Raw genomic sequence first — 7,213 nt, 5'->3', positions numbered from 1 at the left:
CCAAGTCTTAAATTCCGTAGCTCCCCATGTAACACACGCCACGTGACCATCACATGAGAGATACGTCACATGCTAAACAAGCAAAGGGATGATGCATGGGTTCTAATGCCAACACCAACAATATAAGACTCCACATATCGAAAACGATGGAGGCTCCGATTGCGGGGACACCTTTAAAAAGATGGGGGCGGTAGGGCGACGTATGCCTTTTTTTTTAAAACTCAACCATCATTTACCAAATACAAACAAGCATCGATAATTGGTTATCAAAATTGCACATTCGAATATACTCCAATAATTTCACATCAACATAAACAGAGATAAATATAATGAAAATAAAACCTAACTAAACAAAATTTATTAGACAAGTTAAGAGTGCAACATGGAGCACCCGGTCTTCACAGATCCGGCACAATACCAACTTTAAACAAGACATTGCCTAAGACTTAAATTCAAACAGGTTACAATCAAGGGCAGCCATAAATACAAAAGGAAATAAAAGACAAAGAATAACCAAATACATTCATACAACGGACTTGGATACACAACACGCACTGGTGAGTAAATATGTAGGAATTTGAATAGATTAATGCCTATTCAACTACTACAAAAATAATTGAATACATAAACTCAATGGAGATGAATTGGTACTCTCAAGTTAACTCGGTCACAGTTGAGAAATATCGTGATTTTAAGTAACTTGTGGGAGTCTTTAAGAAGAGAATCTGCAAAGGAATTGGAGAAGTAGGTGAAAAATAACAAGAAATACTTAGAATCACAAACCACCAAAATACCATAGAAAAAAAGTTAAAAGACCAAGAAATAAGAAGATTATATATAACTCATATGAAAATCAATTCATCGGCAAAAATTTAAGAAGGGAGGAAGAGGTTGTGGTGGTGATGGTGAGAGTGTTTAGAAATCGAAAATCCATGCATGAACTTAGCGTGAAGAGGTTGTAGTGTTGGGAAGAAACATCAATGGTGATGTGGAGCATAGGTGGTTGTGTGTGGAATCATTTCACGGGAGAACAAACAACATCAATGAAATATGTTAATGTAGAAACAAAAAACGGTAGGGGATAATGTAGAAACAAAAATGAAGGTTTGCTCTCCCACATCGGGTGAGAGAAGATTACATACAAGATGGCGGTGGCTACCAGAAACCAAGCCCCAAGAAAACAAAAAGCATACCTTTCTCGGCCTTTTGGCTAAGATCAAGTGTAGTATCTGTTCTTATCAGTTTAATATCGATATGTAGGCCATCGGCCTACTCGATAATCTTATTTTTTTTATGGGGGGAGAGTCCATCACGAAGGCTTGCTGCAGGTCTCTCGAGTGTCGCCTTAGCGTTGCACTACAGCCGGGCGTGGCGCACCCTCTAATCCTAGTCTAAAAGTACTTTTAATAGTTTTGAATGGAAGACTTTACTTCTTACCTTGTTATGTCCTAATCATACATCGAGTTTATTCGAACCAGGATCAGCATTCCAAAAGAAGAGGTTGAGATTGTTTTAACCTTGGCACACCCGTGGCTCAATGTAAGTTTAAAACTTATATATATCGGCCTTTAATTAGTAAGATAGGAAGCAAGCTTTTCCTGTGTTCGGAAGGCATATATAGTATAACAGATCCTGCTCAATTAGTAAGATGGTGATCACTTTTATCAACGTTTCCTGATCGCACTATGTTTCCTGTTATACACTGCATCCTAACTTGACATCGGTAATACTACTACAGAACAAATAAGCATATTATGTGGAATTTGATTATGACTGTTTATTTGATCAAAGAAAACATTGTAATTCGAAGCATGCATCAACACTGTCTTAATCTTCAATTTTTGGAATGGACTTCTCCCATTTACCACAATCAAAGATTACAATTCTCTTAAGAGGGAGAGACCGTATTGATCTAACAGGCCCAGACACACTTGAAATAATGCAATTATGGGAACTAATGGAACACTACAATAGATGATGTGAACCTGATCCCACATTGGAGGCTGAAGAAAGAAAACAGAAGCTGGGTTGTTGCATAAAAGGTGAGGGCAGGAGAATGGAAAACTCACTTACCTGGACAGGGTCTATGGGCGATCAAGAAGGTCCATGGCCTAGGTTGGTGATCTCCATTGCACATTACGGAGAGGTGCCTGTCTAAGGTCGGCCCAAGTTGGTCGAACCTATGTCATAATTTGTGCCAGTGGGGGCCTGCGTTCGCGCGGCCCCTACCAATATCCTAGTTTCAACATTGAACTTTTTTATTGCTTCTTTCATTTTTTTCAAATAACTTAAATCTGAAAATAAAAATTAAAGAGGATATGTTACAAAATACGATGCTTTCAAAATTTCAGGATTTGTTCAAGGTGTAGATTTTTGTCTAAATATGGAAGAACGTGTTGACCAAAACTCTGTGTCACATTTTTCCTTTCTCGACTTTTCAATATCAACTTTCTCTTTACATCTTAATCATGAGAGCTCCTCATGCTATGTTGGTTACTCTATCTGGACCGGGCTTTGTAAGAATGGGGAAATCGTAAAATACAAAAATGTGTCCCTTTAGCCATTTAAATATAACATGTCTAAGTCCACCGTTACAATGTTCATCTCGTGAAATTCTTATTTAAAATATATTTTATTATCACAATTCTCCGATTCGGATTAATAAACATCGCATAATAACTTTCAAATTGCACGTCCAAATATCTTTTATCATTCAAATTTCACATCCAAACATTCTTTAGTATGATAAATTTAGTTTCCTAAGGAAATATTAATATAAATTAATATGTGGAGGGTTATTTGGTAACTTAACCAAAGTATAGGTTCCAATACTAATTTAGATAAATTAAATGGACTTGGTTTGTAAATGATTTCCAAATAAGGACTACAAATGGGTCATTTAGTTTTTAAGATTTAAATCTTGGACTTATATTCATAGATTTTTCAAGTAAGGGTAGTTTGTGACATTTTTAAAATGAAGTTTTAAATGGTTAGGACTAGTTTTGAAATATTTCCAGGAGAGGGGTGAATTTTGGACATTTTAAAATGAAGTTTAAAAGCTTAGGACTAGATTTGTAAATTTTTTGAGAATGGGTTTAGAAACATTTATTTGGCATGTATGTTTGGTTAACAGGAGGTTTGTAATCTCTTCTCTTCTCGTCGAGTCCATGCACACGCAAACTGGGGCGGATATTGTCGGATACTACAATACCCATCCCTGCCCCCGAACTCCGACCCCAACACCCGTACCCGCCCCCGACCCGCCAAATCCCCGACGGATTCGGGTAAAAGAAAACCCGTCGGATACGGGGAACCCGATGGATATCCGTTAAGTAAAAAAGATCCAATCATTTTTTTAATAAATCTGAGATATATATATAAAAAAGACATAGTAATAATCATGATAACTAAACATTCAACAATTCATACTTCATTCTCGTACACAAAATAGTAAAAACAAAAAGAAGAAGATACGCACACATCCTCATGTTTGTTAAATAACTAAAATAAAAACAACAATTTTTCATGAACTAAATATCAAAATCCACAAAGCTTGGACCGGCTTCATCATCTTTTATAACTTCAATAACTTGTCCATTTGTTGCTCTAACAACCTGCCCATCTGTAGTTCCAGCAACATCAACACTTGGTTGTGGGGGTTATCTATCCTGAGTGTCACTGCAAAAAAAACAAAAAAATATGGTTGAAATCGGATTGATAGAACATAGATGCTGCTAAAAAGATGTAGTTTGCTAGAAATTAGATTAATTCATTGATAATACAAAAAACAGTTACATATATGCAGTAAAAAAGATACTGTAAAAACAATGCACTTTGCTAGAAATCAGTTCCACTTTATGCAACAATCAGATTTCTGTTTTACTAGAAATCATATTTTAGTTACAACCAAAACAGAAAAAAAAATGTTGATATTGAACAAGTCAATTCAATCAAATAAGTTTTTTAGTCAACACTCAAATTGATAAAAAAAATGAGTTCAAAAGTCAATTTGAAGGTTCATGACTTAATAAGTTTCTACTTTCTAGACAAAACATTTAACAAATATGTTACAGCAACAAAAGATTCAGTGGCTGCAATCAAGTTGAAGGCATGATATTGATTATAACAAAATGAAGTGTAAGAAATCGTGTGACTAAGTTGTCGATTGTAACCAACATCACTAAAAAAAGATACAAATCCATTAGTTTAATAGGTTAACACCAAAATCGAGTGTAATAAAATAAAATCAAAAGCATGTAACAAATAAGATACAGGAGAAAAGATTCAATGGTTGTAATCAAGTTTAAGTCATGAAATCGATTATAACAAAAATGAGTGTAAGTAATCTAGTGATTAAGAAATCGATTATAACCAGCATCAGTCAAAACATATACAACCAAAAATCATTCAATCAAGAAATCGATTATACCAGGATCGATTATACCAGAAATCGACTATACAAGAAATCGATTATACCAGAAATCGATTATACCAGAAATCGATAATACCAAAATCGAGGGTAAGAAAATAAAATTGAAAACTTAGGGCTTAGGATTTTGGGATGTAGCTGGAACTTCTTGATTCCATGAGCGCTGAATCGGTGATGATAGCAAGGTAGCTTGAAGGTGAAAGATTGATGTCGTGATTTTGTGAAGAACTAAGAATCAAAGACGAAGGGTGGCCGCATCTTTTATAATGAAATAAAAAATTTTGATTCTAGAAAAGGAGATTAGAGAGAGTGAGATCAGTTAATGGCTTGAAGAAACGAGGAGTCAATTCCGAAGCGTCGTCTTGATACTGTGATTCACGAATCAATTTTCCATAAACACTATATATATATATATATATATATATATATATATATATATATATATATATATATATATATATATATATATATATATATAATCGGGTTTTAAACGGGTCGGATAGTGTCATATTCGTCTCCGACCCGTCCCCACTGCGGGTATAAAAATCTGCGCCCGTGCCCGCCCCGTTACCCGCTAAACCGGGTACCCGAATCGATGGGTAAAATTTGCATCTCTAGAAGGAAGGGAGTGGTGGACGGAGAGAGGCACGTGGGCTTGAGAAATTGGGAAAAGAGCTGATTTTTCTTTCTACTAGCAAAGCCATATGGGCCCCACATGAGGTTACACTCTTTAAATACCCAAAAACACACATAATTGGGTGCGTCAGGGTCTGATGTCAAGAAATTTTTGGAACGTGTCGATAGATATAGTTTAATTCAAGGATTTCAAAAACTCATACAAATTAATTTATCGAGTTACGGAACTCCAGGAAATCGCGTTTAAAGTTTTGCGTCTAAATAGCCCATAATGCTCGATTTTTCGATTTTTGCAAATATTTTTGCTAAAAATATTTTGAGTATGTAATCAAATATTAGGCTATAACATGAGCCGAGAAAAGCACTCGGAATTTCCATCAGAGGTGTGTAAGTGCCTCAACGAATCGATTCAGTTTTACACGATTAAAGAAAATTAGTGTTTTACTTTCTGTTTTTTTAAAACTATCGTATATTTTTCATACGAACTCCATTTTGGACGTTCTTTAAATTTTCAGAAATAAAGTAACACGTACTATAAGATTTTAATGTTTGATTTGCTTCTAACTACTTAATACAAATTTTCAGTTTTCCCCAGAGGCATTACCCAGTGTTACAGTTTGAGCTGTTTGATTTGTTTGACATTTTCCACATTTGGAAGTAAGGTATCGTTTGATATCTTATAATATTTGAAATGAACTCATTTATTTTACATTAGATGCACTATAATTGAATGAGTTAAATTACAAAAATATTTATTGTAATTTAGTCGTTTGTAGTCTATGACCTAAATTTCAGGATGTTACAATAAGTTAAAATTAAGAAATATATTTATTTGATTACCTACCTGCCATATATTGGGTTCAACCATTCAACATATGCAACCCTTTTCTTTATCTCTTCAGCTAGCTTATATGCATGTCCATATGTGGAATAATAACCAATATAAGGATCAAAATGAACTAATAAATCTCTCTATCAAACTCATTTACATTGGGAACTCATGTAATTTAGCATGATCATGCCATCTATTTAAACACATGGTGAGCGTTATTTATCAGATTGTCAGAACAATATGAGATAAAGAAAATCTGACAAATTTATAGTACCTACAGACAGAAAAAGCAATGCTGACTAGAGATGCTCCTTTTTACAACCTAAACTCATCCATTATTCACCAAACACACATAATGATGGATAATTGGTTATGAAAATTACACATTTAAAAATACTACAATATTTTCACATCAACATAAACAGATAACTAGAATAAAATTAAAACCTAAATGAACTAACTCGATTAACTGAGTTAAGAAAGCAACAACGAACACTCGATACCTTGTTTCAATTGATTTCCTTTTGTTCTAGTTATCTCAGTTTTCTCTGAATCCAACACATTACCTATTTTAAACAAGATAGTGTTAAAGACTTAAATCTAAACACATGACAATCAAATATATAAAGAAATAAAAAAGGAAAAGACAAAGGCTAACTGGATACAGTAATACAACGAACCTGGATACACAAACTTCTTCCTTTAGTGATTACATATGTTGGAATTCGAATAGATTATTTCCTAGATTCAAGTAATGCAAAAATAATTGAATGCATAAGCTCAACGGAGAATAATCATTACTCCCAAGGTAACTCAGTCACCAGATTGAAAAATATTTTGATTTGGAGTAACTTTTAGGAGTCTTTAAGTATGAGAATCTACAAATATTAAAGAATATGGTGATAAATTAACAACAACTATTTGCATCGTTAACCCACCAAAAGACCATAAAAAGAAAAGAAGCTAAAAGAGGCTGTGGCGGTGACGGTGAGATGGTTTAGGAAATCGAAATCCATGCCTGAACCTGGCGTAAAGAGGTTGTGGTGTTGGGGAGCAGTGTCGATGGTGATGTGGGAAAGCACCTGTAGTTGTGTGGAATCGTTTCACGAGAGAACAAATGATGTCGACGAAATGTGTTGATGTAGAACCGAACACCAATAGAGGATAAGGTTTGATGTCAGAGAGGGATTTCAGAGGAGATAAGGATGTCGGAGGAGAAGGAACGACGAAATAATCGATGGAATCGTTTATCTGGTTGAAGGGTGAAGATGAACACATAATCGATGATCGCTTCAGGGTATGATGGTGGTTTCGGC

At 34.7% G+C, this 7,213-nt stretch overlaps 1 long non-coding RNA gene and 2 other non-coding genes across 3 annotated transcripts; 2 read left to right on the top strand and 1 right to left on the bottom strand.

Annotated features, from left to right (window-relative positions):
• Nucleotides 1-1,189: 1,189 nt before the first annotated feature.
• LOC145103344 (U2 spliceosomal RNA) lies at nucleotides 1,190-1,382 on the top strand. Its single transcript, XR_013706444.1, has one exon. It is a non-coding gene; the product is annotated as a U2 spliceosomal RNA (small nuclear RNA).
• Nucleotides 1,383-2,065: 683 nt separating this feature from the next.
• Nucleotides 2,066-2,229, top strand: LOC145103319 (U1 spliceosomal RNA). Its single transcript, XR_013706420.1, has one exon. It is a non-coding gene; the product is annotated as a U1 spliceosomal RNA (small nuclear RNA).
• Nucleotides 2,230-3,389: 1,160 nt separating this feature from the next.
• Nucleotides 3,390-4,799, bottom strand: LOC145102695 (uncharacterized). Its single transcript, XR_013706235.1, has 2 exons — nucleotides 4,430-4,799; nucleotides 3,390-3,678 (listed from the first exon to the last, which is right to left on the bottom strand). It is a non-coding gene; the product is annotated as an uncharacterized LOC145102695 (long non-coding RNA).
• Nucleotides 4,800-7,213: the final 2,414 nt, after the last annotated feature.

Source organism: Lactuca serriola, chromosome 4 (assembly GCF_051521515.1).
Source record: "Lactuca serriola cultivar US96UC23 chromosome 4, Lser_US96UC23_V15, whole genome shotgun sequence".
Classification (NCBI taxonomy): Eukaryota; Viridiplantae; Streptophyta; class Magnoliopsida; order Asterales; family Asteraceae; genus Lactuca; species Lactuca serriola.
This window is presented reverse-complemented; position numbering and strand designations above follow the sequence as displayed.